Source organism: Nicotiana tabacum, chromosome 8 (assembly GCF_000715075.1).
Source record: "Nicotiana tabacum cultivar K326 chromosome 8, ASM71507v2, whole genome shotgun sequence".
Taxonomy (NCBI): Eukaryota; Viridiplantae; Streptophyta; class Magnoliopsida; order Solanales; family Solanaceae; genus Nicotiana; species Nicotiana tabacum.
The window spans coordinates 14191996-14212241 of NC_134087.1; the positions used below are offsets into that span (position 1 = coordinate 14191996).

The window sequence follows — 20246 nt, forward strand, 5'->3', positions numbered from 1 at the left end:
TACTTGCATATATGTGTTAGTATCAACATGGTAAACACCAGTCGACCTTCTTCTTTTAGCAATCTCAGAGGGTCACTGATTTGCATCTTCAGACAATTCATCAAGAATAGTGACTATCTCCTCTGGAGTCTTTTTCATCAACAGACCTCCAGCTACATTACTCAATGTTCTTTGTGAGGTCAGTGTCAGTCTATCTCAAAATGCATAGAGTTGCATCCAAAGTTCAATTCTGCTATGTTGACAATTTCACACTATCTCTTTAAACCTCTCCCATGCTTCAAATATAGTCTCAGTATCGTTCTGGTAGAAGTTGTGGATTTCTCTTCTAAACTTGCCCGTTTTAGTTGAGGAGAAATATTTAGCAAGAAATTTTTGGTCATCTCCTCCCATGTTCTAATCGATCCCTGAGGAAATCTTTGAATCCAGTACTTTGCATCGTCTTTGAGAGTAAAGGGGAATGACCTTAAGTAGACTGCATCTTGTGACACACTATTATATTGGAAGGTGCTCATTATCTCTTCGAAGTTCATCAGATGATTGTGTGGATCTTCGTTCATCTTTCCTGTGAAGAAACAACTATTTTGGAGGGTTTGGAGCAACCCTTGCTTTAACTCAAAATTATTTGTTGCAACTATATGTGATCTCACACTAGATAAACCTTGGTTGTAAAATGATCTAGCATAATCACCAAGTGGTCTCCCAGCACCGGGAGCTATGTTTCTGAACTTGTCTGGAACCAAATGCTGATTCTGAGCCATTCTTCAAGCCCTCTCCCTTTCATAAGCAATTTGTGCATCTCTAGGTGCGGCTTTTTCAGCATCTCTTGTAGCTTTCTCTTTGAGTTGGGCTACCTCTCTCGCAGCCAAATCAACATTATCATCATCTCCCGCCATCTTTTCTTTGGTTGAGGATTGCCTAACCGTTTCTGTATTTTCTGGGAGATTTCTTTCCTTCCTCAACTGTCATAGATGTTTCTCAATTTTTGGGTTGTATGGTTGTAATTCCTTACCAGAAGATCGAGTCATGCAACAATCTAACCTGTAGCATGCACACAGTTAAAGAACACCCAAACGTAAAACGAGAAAAATAAAATAAAAATAAAAAGAAAAATTCCTGAATTAGCACTACAAAATATTTCAAACACTATTGATTGCCAATCCCCGGCAATGGTGCCAAAATTTGACAAATTTAAAATGCACCTAAATATGCTCGCTAGTCAAATACAGTAAATTATATATCGTATCCACATGGATTGGAGTTAAATAGTATTATCGTAGTTTATAGCTTAATTGCTATCCAAGATGATCAATAATGGAGAATTATGTGATTTAAAACTAAAATTAACTAAGAGTTTAAACTATTGGCTAATGACAATCAATGCAAGTAGTAGGCAAAGAAGGTTATCAATTGGGAGAAGATAGGGTTGATAGGATAGGTTCAAGATAAATGTTTGGGATTTAACTCTAGATAATTCACTTCTAATTGTTACGCCCCTCAATATTACGTCCTACAGTATTATATTACGATGATGTTACGTCCTACAGTATTATATTACAATGATGTTACGTCCTACAGTATTATAGGAAAAGATTATTTGGAGATTATAAGGATTATGTTATTTCAAACAAGTGATGAGTAAATTCGTGAAGGTGAGAGGGAAGCAAGACAAGGAAATTGAATTTTCGTCCAAGTTTGGCATTTTGGGATAAAATACGGCACGAGCTAAAATACCCGATTTTATGGACTAGTACCATATAAGGTACCACATGGCCATGATAGTAAGGTATAAAAGGTATGTTAAAAGTGGGTGGTATTATAAGTGATTTGAGATAATTCTTAATTATGTGGATAATTGGTTAATTATTAGTTAATGGGAGATTAACAGGTTAAACAAGTGATTAGTGAATAATAAATCCAAATATTTGGATAAGTGTTACATCTCCAAACATGGCAGCAAAGAGCTAACCAAACAAGTGACTAAGGGTCATTTGGGATTAGGTGGAAAACTAAGGTAAACGTTTTACACATTCATTCTCAAGACATTAGCCATTCTGATAAGTTTCAAGACATTAGACATTAACAATCATTCTCAAGACATTAAGTGGAAAACTAATGGAAAAACTAATGTTGGCCATTACTGTGAAGTTTTTAATAATTTCATCTTCAAACACTTAAGTTAGATTCTAAATCCTTCATTAAGCAATGTGATTCCTACAAGTATCAACAATTCCAGCAAGAATTATTTAAACATTATCAACATAAAATTTTGTGGTTCTAAAGGATACAGTGCAATCTTTTCCAAAAATATTATACCGATTTTCCCTACTCAAGGTATGTTAAGGATATCCCTTCTATGTAACCATACGACCGGTCGTTTTAAGAATTAACGCCCCAATCCCCTATTAACTATTTTTTCCGTATTTGTTTCTGCTATTGTGAGTTGCCGAGAGGGTTTATTTGGAGTTTCGGAGAGTTTTGGGACACATAGTCCCTAAATGAGAGCTTAGGTTTTGGAAATTTAACTGTAGTCAGAACAGTGTAAAGACGGCCTCAGAATGAAATTCCAATGGTTCCATTAGCTCCTTTTGGTGATTTTGAGTTTAGGAGCGGGTTCGGATTGTGTTTTGGAGGTCCGTAGTTATTTAGGCATGAAATGCCGAAAGTTGAATTTTTTTGAAGTTTCCGATTCGATAGTGAGATTTTGATCCGAGGTTTGGAATGGAATTCTAGAAGTTGGAGTAGCTCAATCATGTTGAATGTGACGTGCTTGCAAAATTTCAGGTCATTCGGACGAGGTTTGATAGACTTTTTGATCGAAAACGTAAATTGAGAATTTTTGGAGTTCTTAGGCTTGAGTCCGATGTTAAATTGGTATTTTAATGTTGTTTTGAGCGTTCCGAAGGTTAGAACAAGTTTGAATGATATTTTAGGATTGGTTGTCATGTTTGGTTGTGGTCCCGAGAGCCTCGGTTGTGTTTCGGATGCTCAACGGATCATTTTTGGACTTGGAGAAGGATTAGATTTTTGCTGGTATTTGTTGCAGACCTTTCTTCATCGCGATCGCGTGGAGAGGATCGTGATCGTGAAGGCTTAGATGAGGCAGAGGAAAATTTTGCTGTTCGTGTTCGCATGAAGAGGAATGCAAACGCGTATTTATGGGCAGTGGTTAATCGCAAACGCGTGGACTAGGCCGCGTTTACGTAGAAGAAATAAGGTGGCAGTGGAATTTAGTGTTTCTCTATGCGGTCGTGTGAAGCCAACTGCGATAGCATAGGTTTGAGGGAGCTAAAGCATCGCGTTCGCGGACAGGGTTCTGCGTTCGCGTAGAGTAAATTTGAGACGCGTGCGCTTTGCTCTTTCCTATCGCGACTGGGCTTCTGTGATCGCAATGAATGTATTGCCTGGGTAGATTTTTAAAATCCAAAATTGAGGGTTTAAGCCATAATTCATATTTTGGACTTGGGAGCTCGGGAGATTGCGATTTTTGAAGAGATTTTCACCGGGCGATTTGGGTAAGTAATTCCTACTCGGTTTAGACTAATTTCCATGAATCTACACTTAAATCCATCCTTTTTCGAATTTATGGTGGAAATTGGGGGAAAGTTCTTAGATCTAACTTTTTAGTTTTGATTGGGGATTTGACATTAGATTTGGATAATTTTTGTATGGTTAGACTCGTGAGAGTATGGGTATTCTAAAAATGTAACTTTTACCCGATTCCGAGACATGGGCTCAGAGGGCATTTTGATAATTTTACCTAACTTCGCGTATTAGCTTAGAATTAATTAGTGAAATCAGTTACTTGAAGTGTTATTTATATTATGCAATTGAATTGAATAGATTTGGGTCATTTGGAGTCGAGTACTCGTGGCAAGAACGTGGTTTCGGGTTGATTTTGAGCCGGTTCAAAGTAAGTGGCTTGCCTAACCTTGTGTGGGGGACCTTCCCCTTAGGATTTGGTATATTTGGTTATTGAAATGCCTTGTACGTGAGGTGACGAATGCGTACTTGTGCTAATTGTTGGAAATTTGGTTTTCATTAAGTAATTTCTAGTATGTTTCCTTTCCTGTTTTTATTACTTGCACTATTAAGCCTGTTGTTACCTTAGGATAGCAAGTCTATGTGATTTAATTGCTTTATTTGCTCAAACTGCCTTACCTGAATTCTGCGCAGCATGCTAGGTTAGAATTACTTGTTTGCCTTAATATGAAATTTGCCATTTCTGAATATTTTTCTGTTGCTGCTTTGTATTTACATTGGGACTACGGATGTGGGATTCCGGTAGCTCCCCCTTGTCTGTTTATTTGGGACTACGGATGTGGGATTCTGGTAGATCCCCCTGCACAGTTATATGGAACTACGGGACTGCACCCGGTAGATTCCCCCAATATTGGGTATTTATATTTGGGTCTACGGATCGGGATTCCGGTAGATCCCCGCGCACTGATAGTTGGACTACGGGATGGGATCCTCGGAGATCCTTCGGATATATATGATATACTATGGGATGGTATCTCGGGCGATCCACTGGATAGTTGTAATTGGAACTACAGGACGGTGTCTTGGAAGGTGACCCGGTTGTTATCTCTGCGTTGAGCTGTATTTCTTTCCCGTGATTTATTTTGTCTCTATTCTAATTGTTGTTGTTATTTCAACTCTATGTTATTTCTTACTGTTGCGCTTATTTATACTATTTTATTCCACATTGTTAACCCTTATATTTTATTTAACCTCAGTAGGTCCCTAACCTTCCTCATCACTATCGGACCAAGGTTAGTCTTGGCATTTACTGAGTACCGCTGTGGTGTACTCATTCCCTTTCTGTGAATGTTTTTCATGTGCAAATCCAGGTACTTTCACTCATTCTTAGCATACTTGAGGCGAGGCGCTTCTGTAGAGATTTTGAGGTATATCTGTCGCGTCCGCAGACCGAGGAGTCCCTTTATATCTTTCTGTAATAGTATAGCTTTTCAGTATTTCCCTTTTGTTAGAAATTTCTGGAGTTAGAGCTTCTTATGTATCTCTTAGCTTGAGATTCATGGTGTTCCGGATTTTGGGAAAGTGTATTAGTTTTTGAGAAGTTGTACTGTATATGCCGAGTGACATTTTTAATACTTTTTCATCGGTTTATTTTGGCTTTTAATTAATTCTTCTACAAGTTTTATTTATTTTCCGCATTGTTAGACTTACCTAGTCGTAGAGACTAGGTGCCGTTACGATAGTTCACGTAGGGTGAACTGGGGTCGTGACAAGTTGGTATCAGATCTCTAGGTTCATAGGAGTTATGAATCACAAGCAGATTTATTAGAGTCTCGCGGATCGGTACAGAGACATTTGTACTTATCTACGGGAGGCTATGTAACCATTAGGAAAATTCCACTTCATTTGAATTCCTTATCGTGCGAGATTTTTGATATCACAATTCTAAACTTCTATCTTCTATTCTCTCACTGATGGTGAGGACACGCGCTACCAGAGACGATCAGGCACTTGCGCCCCCTGCGAGAGCTGTTAGAGGTTGGGGTTGGGGTAGAGGCCGAGGACGCACACATGGTGCAGTCAGAGCACCCATGCGAGCTGCCACCGAAGTGCCACCAGTAGTTCCAGACGGAATCTAGGCACATGTTACGCCTACTGCTACTACTACTACAACACTTTAGGAGATGTTAGCAGAGTTCCTGAGCATGTTTGGTACATTAGTTCAAGCGAGGTTGATTCAGGTTGTACCAACTATGTCACAGATTGAGGAATGGACCCAGACTTCCACCACCCCCACTCCAGAGTAGCGAGTTCTCATTGTTCAGGTTCCAGGTGTCATAGAGACATAGCATGTGGTCCCAGTTCAACGGGTGATGAGAACCTTTCACCGAGTAGAGGACAGGTGGGTCCATGTGAGAGAAGACAGACAAGGTCAGGAGAGAGAAATATAGGGAAGTAAGGAAACCTCGTAGACTGGAGAGACCCACTGGTCCTTATTTTGGAGGAAGAGTACAGCATGGTAGAGGTTTTGCAGGTCAACCAGTTCAGTTTGCATCTCAAATTTTACACAGTGTTTTAGGTGTTCAGGGGTCTTAGAGTACCCGTATCGCACAGTTCCCACTGCCACATCCTCCCAGAGCTTGTTTTGAGTGTGGTGACACACGCCATGTGGTGAGGGATTGCCCTAGAGTTGGGAGGAGTGCACCTCCACAGACTTCTCAGCCATATCGCGCTCCACAAAGTTCTCAGGGTATGAACACAACACTAGTTGCTACCCCACCTGCCCAGCCAGCTAGAGGGGAAGACTGGGCCAAATATTATGCCCTTCCTACCCGTACCGAGGCTGTCGCCTTCGATTCTGTCATCACAGATATTTTCCTAGTTTGTCATAGAGATGCAACAGTTTTATTCGATCTAAGCTCCACCTATTCTTATGTGTCTTCTTGTTTTGTTCTGCATTTGGGTGTGCCTCTAGATTATTGAGTCCCTCTATTTATGTTTCTACTCTTGTGGGATATTCTCTTATTGTGGACCGCGTTCATCGGTCGTGTTTGGTTGCTCTTAATGGTTTTGAGATAAGAGCCGATTTATTATTGCTCAGCATGGTAGATTTGATATTATCTTGGGCATGGACTGATTGTCGCCCCATTATACTATTCTTGATTATCATGCCAAAACCGTGACGTTGGCTATGCCAAGTATACCACGTGTTGAGTGGAGGGGTACTTTAAGTCACACTCCTAGTAGAGTGATTTATTTCCTTATGGCTCATCGAATGGTTGAGAAGGGATGTGACACGTATTTAGCTTATGTGAGAGATGTCAGTATTGATACCCTTTCAGTTGATTCAATCCCAGTAGTACGAGATTTTCCCAATGTATTTATCCAGCTAATCTCATGGGCATGGCGCCCGATAGAGATATTGATTTTGGCATTGATCTGTTGGCGGGCACTCAGCCTATTTCTGTTCCTCCATGCCGTATGGCTCCTCCTGAGTTGAAGGATCAGTTACAAGAATTGCTTGATAAGGGATTTATTCGGCCTAGTGTATCACCTTGGGGTGCTCTTGTCTTATTTGTGGAGAAAAGGGATGGTTCTATGCGTATGTGTATTGATTATCTCCAGTTGAACAAAGTTACAGTGAAGAACCATTATCCTTTGCCTCGTATTGATGATCTTTTTGACCAGTTACAGGGTGCAAGAGTGTTTTCTAATATTGACTTGCGCTCATGTTACCATCAATTGAAGATTCGGGAGCCAGATATCCCGAAGACTACTTCCAGGACTCGGTATGGTCATTACGAGTTTCTTGTTATGTAATTCGGGTTGACCAATGCCCCAATAGCCTTTATAAATTTGATGCACAGTGTGTTCCGGCCATATCTTGACTCGTTCATCATTGTCTTTAATGATGATATTCTGGTTTATTCTCGTAGTCGGGAAGATCATGAGCAGCACTTGAGGATAGTGCTTCAGACCTTGAGAGAAAAGAAGTTATATGCTAAGTTCTCAAAATGTGAGTTTTGGTTGGATTTCATGGCATTCTTAGGCCGCGTGGTGTTGAGTGAAGGTATTCAGGTAGATCCAAAGAAAGTAGAGGCAGTGCAGAGTTGGCCAAGACCATCCTCAGCTACAGTGATCCGCAATTTCTTGGCTTGGCGGGATATTACCGTCATTTTGTTGAGGGGTTTTCATCGATTGCAGCCCCTATGACCAGGTTAACCCAGAAGGGTGATCCGTTCCAGTGGACGGAAGAGTGTGAGGCGAGTTGTCAGAAGCTCAAGACAGTTTTGACTACAGCCCCAGTTTTGATATTGCCCAGAGGTTCGGAGTCTTATACTATCTTGTGATGCCTCGAGGATTGGCCTTGGAGAGGTATTGATGCAGGGAAATAAGGTGACTGCCTACACGTCCAGATAGTTGGAGGTATACGAGAAGAATTACCCAGTCCACGACCTTAAATTAGCCACCATTGATCACGCTTTGAAGATCTGGTGTCATTATTTGTACGGTGCGCCTTGTGAGATTTATACTGATCATCAGAGCTTGCAGCACATGTTCAAGCAAAATGATCTAAATTTGTGCCAGAGGAGGTGGTTAGAGTTGCTGAAGGACTATGATATCACTATTTTATATCATCCGGGTAAGGACAATGTAGTGGTCGATACCTTGAGTCGTCGGGCAGAGAGTTATGGTTTATTTACCAGCATCGGAGAGGCATATGGCGATGGATGTTCAGGCCTTAGCCTGCCGGTTTGTGAGATTGAATATTTCGGAACCCAATCGGATTCTAGGTTGCGTGGTTTCTCGGTCTTCCTTATTTGATCATATCAGGGAGCATCAGTATAATGACCCTCATTTGCTTGTCCTCAAGGACAAGGTTCAGCACGGTGATGCTAGAGATGTGACTATTGTTGATACCCAATTTTTTCTGTATATTTTTAATATGCAAAATACTTTCAAAATAGCATGTATATGCATATATAAGTATGTCCCAAGGTTTTATTATCTTCCCAATTTTTAAAAGGTTTTTAAATCAATTTATTGGCCTAGTTCATCAAGAAAAATATAATAATTATCCCCAAAATTATTATTTATTGTTATTCATTTATTGGATCCTCATACTTATACTAAAATATAGCTAACATCATTTTTGCATATTTTTACAAATTCATTTAACATTTTTAAGCTAAGTTGCATAAAATTGCAATATTAGCCTCTTTTAAGATTTAATTGTAATTATATTTATAAAATTGGCTCCAATATTTTTTATTTGATAATTATATATTATCAATCATTTTAGTATCTTTAATTTATTTTCAGAAATTATTTTACTATTTTTTATAAAATTAAACAAGGGAAAAGTGGCTATTTAAATGTTAGCCCATTGTATTGCAATTTTAGCCAGATTTGACACCCCAATTTGAACCCAACTTCAAATACAATTACCCAGCCCAAATTCTGAATCTACCCGACCCATAACCTATTCAAATAACCCAACCGAACCCCTTTTTGATCCCAGCCGTTGAGCACTTAGATTAACGGCCCATGTTTAACGTTTCCTTTTTTTAATTCCCCAATAACCCCCAAACCCTAATCACTTCTCACCTATAGCCGCCTCTGGATTCCCCTCTCCCAATTCTCTCTCAGGAACCCTAGTCGCCTCCCTCCACTTCTACCCCTAAAATCACCGGAATCCATGGCTTCCAAGGCCATTGAAGTCCTATACCGGCCTCCTATAACTCCTCCATGCATGGTTACTATAGTTCCAAGGCCTGACCTTGAAGAGATTGGGTCCAGACCTTGGAGGTTTTCATTGCTATGGCTGTCTCTGGCCATCTTCGACCTTGCTCCGGCCAGCTATGTCTATTCAAGCCTGATCTCGACCTCTCCTGCTTAGATCGATGATTTCCAAGCCTTTCTCACCCTTTGGGTTTCTTCTAAAACCCTAATCTTCGAGGTTCTTCTGATTTTTTTAGATCTGTTGTAGATCTGTTTTCTCTCTAAGCTTTTAAACGTTTTGTCAAAAGTTTCTTTCAAAAAACTCTGCTTTCAAAACCTTTATCTTTTCCAATTTGGGGTTTTGTTAAGTTAGTTCAAAGCCTTCTCTGATTTTTAGCATGTTCTACTATTGATTCTTCTAATGTGTTCTTATGTTATTTGTCTACCATGTTTCTTATGTTGTTCCTCTACTATGTTTTTATGAGTTCTTCTACTGTGTTTCGCATGTTGTTCTTTTACTAGAAAATGCTTGTTAGAAGTCTCAGTTCCTTTATGAGATCTCAAAACTTATTTCGTTAGTATCTTTTGCCTTGATTACTCGTCCTTTCATCTCTACACTCGATTGATGGCAAAACCCTAAAATTTGGAATTTTGAGACCATTACCTATGTGATTTGCATGTTCTTCATCTCTGAACTTGTTTAATTTCAAAAACCCTAACTTCTTTGGACCTATTCGAGTGTCTGAAATTATTTCATCTACTGCTTGACTGAGTTTTGAAATCTTTGTTTCAACTTTTGTCTCTTTCCTGACTTCCTGCTAAACTCTATAAGATCTTTTACTTGACCCTTTGTATGCTATGTTCCTATAAGTCTACTGCTTACAGATTTTGCAATTGCATGACGCTTTCCTTTGTCCTAAATTCAATCTCGCATGCCTCATACTTGTGTGCTCTTTATATGTGCTGAGCTTCCCCTCTAAATGATTTCAATTCTTTGACTGATTTTAGACTTCCCTTGTGTAAGTCTGATTGATTTTCTTTCCTTGTTTGCTGATTTCCCTGTTACTTGGCTTGAGTTGAAAACTTTCCTTAGCATTTCTGACTTGGTTTATTCATGAACCAGTAATTTCGAATCTCTGACTCCTTGATTTACTATGTACTAATTGATTCTTACCTTATTTATTTAACCGTGTATTTCAAAAATTCCTCCCTTAATTAAACTCCTATGTATTTACCCCTAATTGCCTACTTTGCACAAGATGCTTACTTGATCTCTTTCCTTAAATAATTTTTGTTCATTACCGTTTAAGTTTGAACTCCTTAATTAAAGGAAGTTATTCTATTGATTGATTTTAATTGGTACATGATTACTTTCTTACCTTATTTTCTGCCTGTTTTCAAACCATAAATACCTGACTCTTTCATTAACACAAAGACACCAACACTCGTAGTTTTTTGAACTCATACTCACACTTAAAAGTATTCTCTTTTGTTACTTGTGGCATGTTTGCAAATCCTGCTGCCTGCTTCTCTCTCTATTTGCTTTCTTTGAACTGGTATGTTCTAATTAAGATTCAGCACCACAATAATGTGTTTGTTTAATATTTTTTTCTCCTGTCTGCCTACTGCTTGTTTTTAGTTCAATACTTATTTAGCATTCTCATTCTGCCTGTTCTGCCTCTATTGTGTATTCTAAGTGTGTTTTACAATGATGGTTGTTTGAGGCATGACATCATCAAAGTATTGCTGTCTATGACTCAAACTTGATCCACTAGGATCATAACCTCATGCTACCATTGTATGTTGTATATTCTATTGGTTTTGTAATCATAACATCATTCCCTATTGCTGCGTATGCCAAGAATCAATTAATGCCCAAGCACAAGGGCTCTTTGCAATCAGTACCCAACCCCTGAATCCCTTTTGTGTGAAGTTATTATTTCTGTATCACCCCTTTCCCTTTTCCTTTACTCCCCTAGTTCTTCAAGTTCTGTTTTCTGCACTTGCACTCTCTCTTAGCCTTTAAGCTCCGCCCCCTCTTGTGAGCCTTGCCTTGGGACCCATTGAGCTCCCTCTGAACTTGGACAGCTAAGGGTTTGCCCTTCCATACTGCACTGAGCCCCATTCTGATAATGCAATTTGGGTGTGAGCATTGCCCGGAGTCCCATTGAGTCTCTTAGGGAACTTTGACACACTCAAATGGGAGAAAAGCTTTGGATCATGGTCTCTTTGAGTTGGTCTATCTCATAACTCAGAGAGGAAGTCAAGAATCAGGCTTCCTCTGGTTGTATTTTTCTTTATAGTTTCTGATGCAATTTTATTTATTCCGGGCTGTAATAATTTATAATAAATACTTGGGGATGGCTAGTGGAAAAGGGTGGGTAACTATGTATGAAAAGGGTAAAAACCATGACTATAGGACTACTATATCTGCATATCCAACCTTTCAAATAGAAACCATGTCTATAGGTATTCTGAATTCTACATATTCAAATGCACATAGAAATCATGCCTATAGGCCCATTCTGAATTCTGCATATTCAACTTCATATAGAAATTATGCCTATAGGATTGTTCAATTCTGCATATTCCATTGCATCTAGATACCACGCTCATAGGTTTTAAAGCAAATTCTGCGTCTAGATACTATGTCTATAAGGTTTGAAAAAAAAATCAACAATGCGTAGAAAGCATGCCTATAGGAACTCCTAATCGAATCTAAGCTGATTCATTCACGTATAGAGCTATAGTTGGTAATAACGGGTACTATCAGTTGTAGAACTTGTAATCAATTCATTAAGACTTGCCTCTCTTTTAACAATCTGATTACCCTTATTTAGCGAGTTTAATTAGTATGTTTCAGACCCTACTATTTCATTCCTTGTCTGAATCCAGTAGATATTATGCCTATAGGATCCTTGTCCAATGCTTAGGCAAGCCTTAGGGTAAAATTATAAGCTAAATCTGTTTCTGTTAATTATTACAACCAGCAGGCAAGCCTGATTAGGACTTCTTATCTGAGTTATGTAATAAACTAAAACTACCTCAGTAACCGTCCTTCTTCATCTATAATAATCAGACCTAAAACAGTAGGTGTAAGTCATGCTAATCACGTGCTTCTTTATTTAAGGAGGTATATTTGAGCCTCTGTTTGTTATATGCTTTCCCCCAAATTTGCAATGTGTTTTTGTATGTCGCCTTAGAGTTTTACCTTTGAAACTACAAATAAGCCTAATACCCCTCCCCTTTAGGATTAGTAGTCCTAAATGCCTCCGGGACTGATAGGATTGGGAAGGGTAACAGCATGCAATAAGTAAATGATACCAACCCGCGGTTTAAATACCTTAACGGGGTGGGAAGGGTAGATATAGATATGATGGTCACGCGATAACATCACGTGTAGCCCCTCATTGAGGAGCGATTACCGGACGTTGTGTGGGGTGATCCATATTTTAAGTAAACCTAGGACCCCCTTTCCTTTATTCTTATTTCTTTAATATTTTCATTCTAGAATCCGCTTCCTCAAATTGCTCTTTTAAACTTTGTCTATTTTCAAACCTTTATATGTGAAATCCCCTCCTATTTGAGCTTTATTTATCTACATGTTAATTGTACCCTAAACTCATAATAATTGTCTGGCCGGAAACCACACTAGTGGATTTCAAGCCCTTACCCAATCTCTGGTTACTCAAATCAAACCCTCTTGGTGTCCTAATGCACCATAATCATTAGGTGGCAACTCTTCAAATCAAACCGAATTCCTAAAAGGAATGAGTTGTCCCTCCAAATGTCATAAACCCGTTTCCGCGAGGAAAAAGGGGTCGCGACAGCGTGACGACTCTACTAGGGATTTTTAGGCTTTTACCATTTCAGACTATTATTGTGAATTTATGCGCAATTATCTATTTATTTCTTTCAAGCATTCAATTTTCTTTTCAATTGCAAAACTGACTTGTCTTTTTGTTTCTTTCCTTTATTACTTTCTTTACTACTTTCCTTTACTATCGCTTTTAGTTATGAAAACTATTGTATTAATTGATTTCCTAACGTGCAAATACGTGACAACCTACTTTAATTGTTGTATAATCATGCTCAACATCATATTCCACTCATGCCAAAGAAAATACCATAGCAACGCTTGTAATGAGTAGTTGCGCTCTTCCGATATTATCACCCTCTTAAATCTGGAAAAGGCGTATTTGTGGTAAAACTAGTCGATCAACGGTGTAGTTGACGGTTCCGTGTCTTTTTCTCTTGAGTTGTCCGCTCAAGGGTACCAGTCTAAAACCCCATAGAAACCTTATTGTGTTTAACTGTGCATACATCATGGTTAGCCTAGCCAAGCCAGTTATGTTGTCCGCATAATGACTCTTTAAGATAGCCTTGTCCAAAGTTCATTGGGTTTCCCTAAAACACAAATGGACATTATCATGTTCTATGCATTTATTTGGAGAACTAAAGTTTTTATGCTAATTGTTGATATTAAATAGTCAAGTCCGGTGGGGGTATGATCTTAACACTTTTGTTTTGCAGAAAATAGAGAACGAGGTCCCCAACTTCGGTATGGTTAGTATACCCTCACGCTTGCTGGACTGGTGGAGGAGTCTTCCATCAGATGACCAAATCAATGAGTGGAAAGAGAAGGCTGCCAGAGCTAGCGAAAAGTTGGAATATCTGGAATACAGTCTGCTGGAATTAGAAGGAAAAGTGAGGAAGAGAGTCACCGACTGCCAGAACGCTAAGGGAAATGAAGGAGAACACCTGGCAAAGGCATTTTTACTGGTGAACCTATGCGAACTGGCGGATTTGATCAACGAGAGCATTCAACCTGAGGAAGGTCTTTCTAGGACCAAATAGATAAGAGTTTTTCTTTCAAAAATGTAATAAGGCCAACGACCATTAGTGACTTTATTTCCTATTATTTAGTGTCGATTTGGGATTCGTCTATTTTTAATCAATGAAATTAAGCATTTAGCATTCTAAGTTCTCCAATTCAACTTGTCGCTAGGCCTACCTCGGGCACAAAGAGGTTCCCAAATAGGACACGATTCACATTCTTGCACTATGTGTTTAAATATCGCAACGTTTTCTTATAATCCTCACTAACTTGTTAGCTTTTTATGTTTTTACTTTTGTTTTATTATTCCCTCCCCAAAGGTTAGTTCTTGCACTCTAGCAATATCATCTTATTCAACAAGATCTAGAGGCCCTCCACCCACTCCTCCTTTTAGTCCTATCAAAAAAAAAGAACAAAGGAAAAATGGAAGATTCGAACAATGCCAGAAAGGAGAACTCAACTGAACGGGTAGAGGTCACTCATGGTCATGGTACTCTGGTTCCTAAGTAAAGTGCATCCCAGCTTGAACAAAAACTGCTGAAATTCCAAGAAGAGCTTGATCAGGTTCGGAATCTGGCAAATCTGTCATTTTCCCTCACCACTCCGGATGTTAATTTCCCAAATGCTCAGAACCCCACACCTCCACAAAATATCCCAAAGCCACAAAACCATCCCGCTCCTCACCACCACCGCAATACCTGCCATGCTTCCAATAATACTCCACTACTCGTCCCAGAACCCTAAAACTCCACAAATGACCACTTTCACTCCCATCATAACACCCCCATCTACGTGGAGACCATGCCACACTCCACCCAACCCATCTCAAGTGCACCTGAGTCTGATGATACAGACTTGCTCATCAGGAATCTCGCTGAAGAACTCAAGAAATTGAATAGTCGGATTCAAGGCGTCGAAGGAAGCAAAGGAATTGAGGGGCTGAATTATGAAGATCTTTGCATACAGCCCGATGTCGAACTTCCTGAGGGGTACAAACCTCCTAATTTCAAGATGTTCGATGGTACAGGGGATCCAAGAGTACATTTGAGAATATACCGTGACAAGCTGGTTGGAGTACGGTAAGACGAGAGAATCCGCGTGAAGCTGTTCATGAGGAGTCTAAAAGGAGATGCTCTATCTTGGTACATTAGCCAAGATCCAAAGAAGTGGTCAAGTTGGGTAGGCATGGAGTCCAATTTTATGGATTGGTTCAGATTCAACACGGAGAATGCACCAGATGTGTTCTACATTCAGATTCTAAAGAAGAAACCTACAAAAATGTTTTGCGAATATGCTACTCATTGGAGGTCCAAAGCTGCTAAAGCCAGGCCTGCCTTAGAAGAGTAACAAATGAATAAATTCTTTGTTCGGGCTCAGGAACCGCAGTATTATGAACTACTAATGATGATCGAGAGCCACAAATTTTCCGACATTATCAAGCTGGGTGAAAGGATTGAAGAAGGCATCAAAAGTGGTATGGTTACAAACATCGAGGCCCTACAAACCACAAATAAGGCCTTACAGTCCGGTGGTATATCCAAGAAAAGGGACGTAAGGGCCGTAATGGTTGCACAAAGAACCAAATCTCCCATCAAATACCAAACCTACCCAATGCCTCCACTCATATATCAGCCTACCCCTAACTACCAAGCACCCTCACCCTCTTACCAAACTCCGCCACCCTCTTATCAATCACATCCACCTCCCACATATCAGCCTACTTCACCCAGATATTCCCAACCCACATATGTTTACCAAGCCTACAATACTCAACCATCCAATTATCGATTACCTCCTACACGCCAAAACTTTCCTAGACCTCGACCAAATTTCGATCATAGACCTCCTAAACAATATACAACCATTGCTGAACCTATTGACTAGTTGTATGAAAGACTCAAAGTTGCTGGTTACGTCACCCCCATCCCTGTTGCAACCCCTGAGAACCCTTCTCAGTGGGTTAACCCAAACAAATCCTATGCATACCATTCCAGCATGAAGGGACACACCATCGACGAATGTCGTTCTTTGAAAGACAAGATCCAGACTTTAATTGACAACAAAATTATTGTGGCAAAGGAACCCGCTCCGAATGTTTGCAATAACCAATTGGTAGATCACAAGGGTAGAGGTGTTCACATGATTGAAATAGAGGATGATTAGGATACCGAGGGATCGATCAGTTTGATCATAGAAGGTGATGACCCAAAGAAACCAATAGTTACTCTTAACCCGATCGTTGTCCAGATTCAGCCCTCTATGGACGCTGAGGTAAATATGTCAGTACCACTGGAATTTGAAACAATGTCATCTGCAAAGACACCAGCACGAATTGAGGTTGAATTCGTGTCTTCAGCAAATACACATGTACCATTTGAAGTTATAGTTTTACCACCCAAGGAACATGCTCCGTTCGAAGTGAAGATAGCCATCCTGATCCCAGTGGCGATGTCGGCCATGATGCCATTCCATACCAATGCAATACTATGGGACTACACAGCTGAGGCAAGGAGGAAAAGCAAGGTTGGGTTAGAGGAGACTATTGCCGCACAGGGTATGACAAGGACTGGTAGAGTATATACCCCGGAACATCTAGCTGAGTCAAGCAAGCAGGCCTCCAGTCGGTCACCCATCATTGAGACAGGTCCAGATGATCTCTGGAGAAAGATACAGGCCAAGGAATACTCGATCATCGACTAGTTGAACAAAACACCGGCACATATTTCCATTGCTTTGCTACAAAACTCTGAGGCACACAAGAATGCTCTATTGAAGGTGCTGAGCGAAGCATACATGCCAAGCAACATTACTGGCGGGGAAATGGCCAACATGGTCGGACAGGTATTAGAAAGTCACAAAATTACTTTTCATGAGGATGAGCTACCGCCGGAAGGGTTAGGTCACAACAAAGCGCTGCACATCACTATACAATGCGAAGACTACTTTATCACAAGGATCCTGATTAATGGGGGTTCCAGCCTCAACATTTGTCCACTGGTAACACTCAATAAAATTGGGCAAAGGATTGCACGAGATAAAGGACGGAGCTATTAACGTGAAAGCCTTCGACGACTCCCAAAGATCCACCATTGGGTAGATTAGTCTATGTCTGCAAATGGGGCCAACTTGGTTCGATGTTGACTTCCAAGTGATAGACGTACCAACATCTTACAATCTGCTGCTGGGATGACCATGGATTCATGATGTTGGGGCTGTGGCATCGACACTGCATTAGGCAGTGAAATTCAAATGGAACCATCAAGAGGTAATCATTCACGGCGATGAAAGCAATCCTATATACAGTCGCCAGACCATTCCGTCAATCGAAAGAAGAAGGAAGCTAGGAAGAGAAACTTACCATCACATTGAAAGGGTGAATGCTATTGACAAAGACAAATGGTAGGACAACAAGATCGAGAGTATACTGAATTGGTATGGGTACAAACCTAGCAAAGGGCTCGGCAAGAATCTCCAAGGAATCACTAAGCCCATAAAGCTCAGAAGCTAAGGCACTACCTTTGTGCCTATACTACATACCTCATATCGAGGATGGATCCCTTGAAGTACATCTTTCAGAAGCCTATGCCCACTGGCAAGCTAGCCAAGTGGCAAATCCTGTTAAGCGAGTTCGACATTATTTATGTAACTCAGAAAGAGATCAAGGGATAGGCATTGGCAGATCACCTTGTTGAAAATCCCGTGGACGGAGAGTACGAACCCCAAAAAACATATTTTCCTGACGAAGAGGTATCATTCATAGGAGAGGACATTGCAGAATTCTATGATGGTTGGAGAATGTTTTTCGATGGAGCAGCAAATTTCAAATTAGTTGGCGTATGAGCAGTCCTAGTATCAAAAACTTGTCAGCATTATCTAGTGTCTGCCAAATTTAGGTTCCCATGCACCAACAACATGGCCGAGTATGTAGCCTGCATCCTAGGGCTCAAAATGGCCATTGACATGAACATTCAAGAGTTGCTAGTGATCGGAGATTCAGACCTACTTATACATTAGGTCCGGGAAGAATGGGCAACCAAGAACTCCAAGATACTCCCGTATCTGCACAGGAATTGAGAAATAGGTTCACAAAGACGGAATTCTAACATGTTCCCAAAGTCCATAATGAGTTCACCGATGCATTGGCGACCCTGTCCTCTATGATACAACATCCAGATAAAAACTTCATCGATCCTATTGCGGTAAAGGTCCATGATCAGCCAGCCTATTGTGCTCAGGTTGAAGAAGAGGCAGACGAAAAGCCTTGGTTTCATGATATCAAGGAATACTTGGCGAATGAGAATACTCGGAACTTGCAAATCCTACCCAGAAGCGCACACTTCGAAGGTTATCCAATAATTTCTTTCATAGCGGAGGAATCATGTATATGAGGACTCCTGATTTGGGATTACTAAGGTGTGTCGACGCGAAAGAAGAATCCAAGCTATTAGAGGAGATTCATGTAGGGACCTGCGGTCCACATATGAACGGTTTCGTCTTAGCAAAGAAGATACTTCATGCTGGTTACTTTTGGATGACTATGGAAATGGACTGCATCTAGTATGTCCGGAAATGCCACCGCTGTCAGATACACACAGACATGATAAAGGTACCTCCAAATGAGCTTAATGCAACAAGCTCACCATGACCGTTCACCGCCTAGGGAATGGATGTTATTGGACCAACCGAGCCTGCTGTCTCCAGAAGACACAGGTTTATCTTAGTAGCAATCAACTATTTCACCAAATGGGTTGAAGAAGCATCATACATAGCAGTAACCAAGAAGGTCTTGGCAAACTTTGTCCGCGACCGCATTGTTTGCCGATTTGGGATTCCAGAGTCAATCATTACCGATAATGGCTCCAACCTCAAAAGTGACTTGATGAAAGACATGTGTGAAACCTTCAAGATCAGACACAAGAATTCCACATCCTACAGACCTCAGATGAACGGAGCAGTAGAAGCCGCCAATAAGAATATCAAGAAGATATTGTGAAAAATGATAGAGGAGCATAAACAGTGGCACGGGAAGTTATCGTTTGCTTTACTGGGATATCGCACTACAGTCCGCACATCAACCGGGGCAACCTGCTATATGCTAGTTTACGGTACAAAGGCCTTCATTCCCGCTGAGGTAGAAATTCCCTCCCTAAGGATCATACAGGAAGCTGAGCTCGACGATGCAGAGTGGGTAAAGAGTCGTTACGAGCAGCTGGCTCTTATCGATGGAAAAAGAATGAATGCAGTTTGCCATGGTCAACTTTATCATAACAGAATGTTCAGAGCCTTCAACAAAAGAGTCAAGCCGAGACAGTTCACACCAAGGCAGCTAGTGCTGAAGAAAATTTTTCTGCATCAAGATGAAGCCAAGGGGAAATTCTCTCCCAACTGGCAAGGTCCATACATGGTTCACCGGGTTCTGACAGGAGGAGCCCTCATACTTGTAGAAATAGACGGAGAAGTCTGGCCAAAGCCGATCAATTCAAATGCAGCCAAATGTTACTATGTGTAACCTTTATGCTTTCATATATGATGTAATTTGAATTACGCCTGACCTGATTCCCGTTTAAGAGGAGATACATAGGTAGCCCTATGGGTTCAGTCATGATGCAATAAAAATTTCATTTCCCCCCACAATTGGAAACTGGGGCAGAATTTTGAGGAGGACCCTCAAAATTCCTAAGTAATTTCAGCCAATCGTAGTAAACAACAATCAAAAGCATCAACCCTATAAACTAGGGCAGAATTTTGAGGAGGACCCTCAAAATTCCGTAGCAAGAAGGGTTGCAATGTCCTGAACCACCTCGCAGTCATCGGTTCATCTAAAGAAAATACTCTTAATCATGTATTTATATTATATTTTACTAAATCATGCATGTCTATTTCTGAAGTCGCTTTGTTTAGCAACGCTACCCCAATGATACATGTAGTATCATCGGATCAGAATCGAGCAGATCGAGCAAAGCCAGCGGGGTTACGAACTAACCTTCTCTTCTACAAAACTCACGATTTTTCTTTGGATGCAGGCACTTGAGTTGCAAAATCATCAAATATGTTATACACTCACGAGACTCAAATTGTTCAGAAATACAACTCTTAGAACCGTTGCACCTACTCACAATTGTTATCCGCATGCAGTGTCCCCGGTAGGCACAATGTCCCCAGCAGCCACAATATTAGCTAAGAAAACTCTACTACCACCTGCCTTTTA

At 40.4% G+C, this 20246-nt stretch overlaps 1 non-coding gene across 1 annotated transcript; it reads left to right on the forward strand.

Annotated features, from left to right (window-relative positions):
- The first annotated feature begins 226 nt into the window (after positions 1 to 226).
- LOC142163670 (small nucleolar RNA R71) lies at positions 227 to 333 on the forward strand. The gene has a single exon (XR_012694615.1). It is a non-coding gene; the product is annotated as a small nucleolar RNA R71 (small nucleolar RNA).
- The last annotated feature ends 19913 nt before the right edge of the window (positions 334 to 20246 follow it).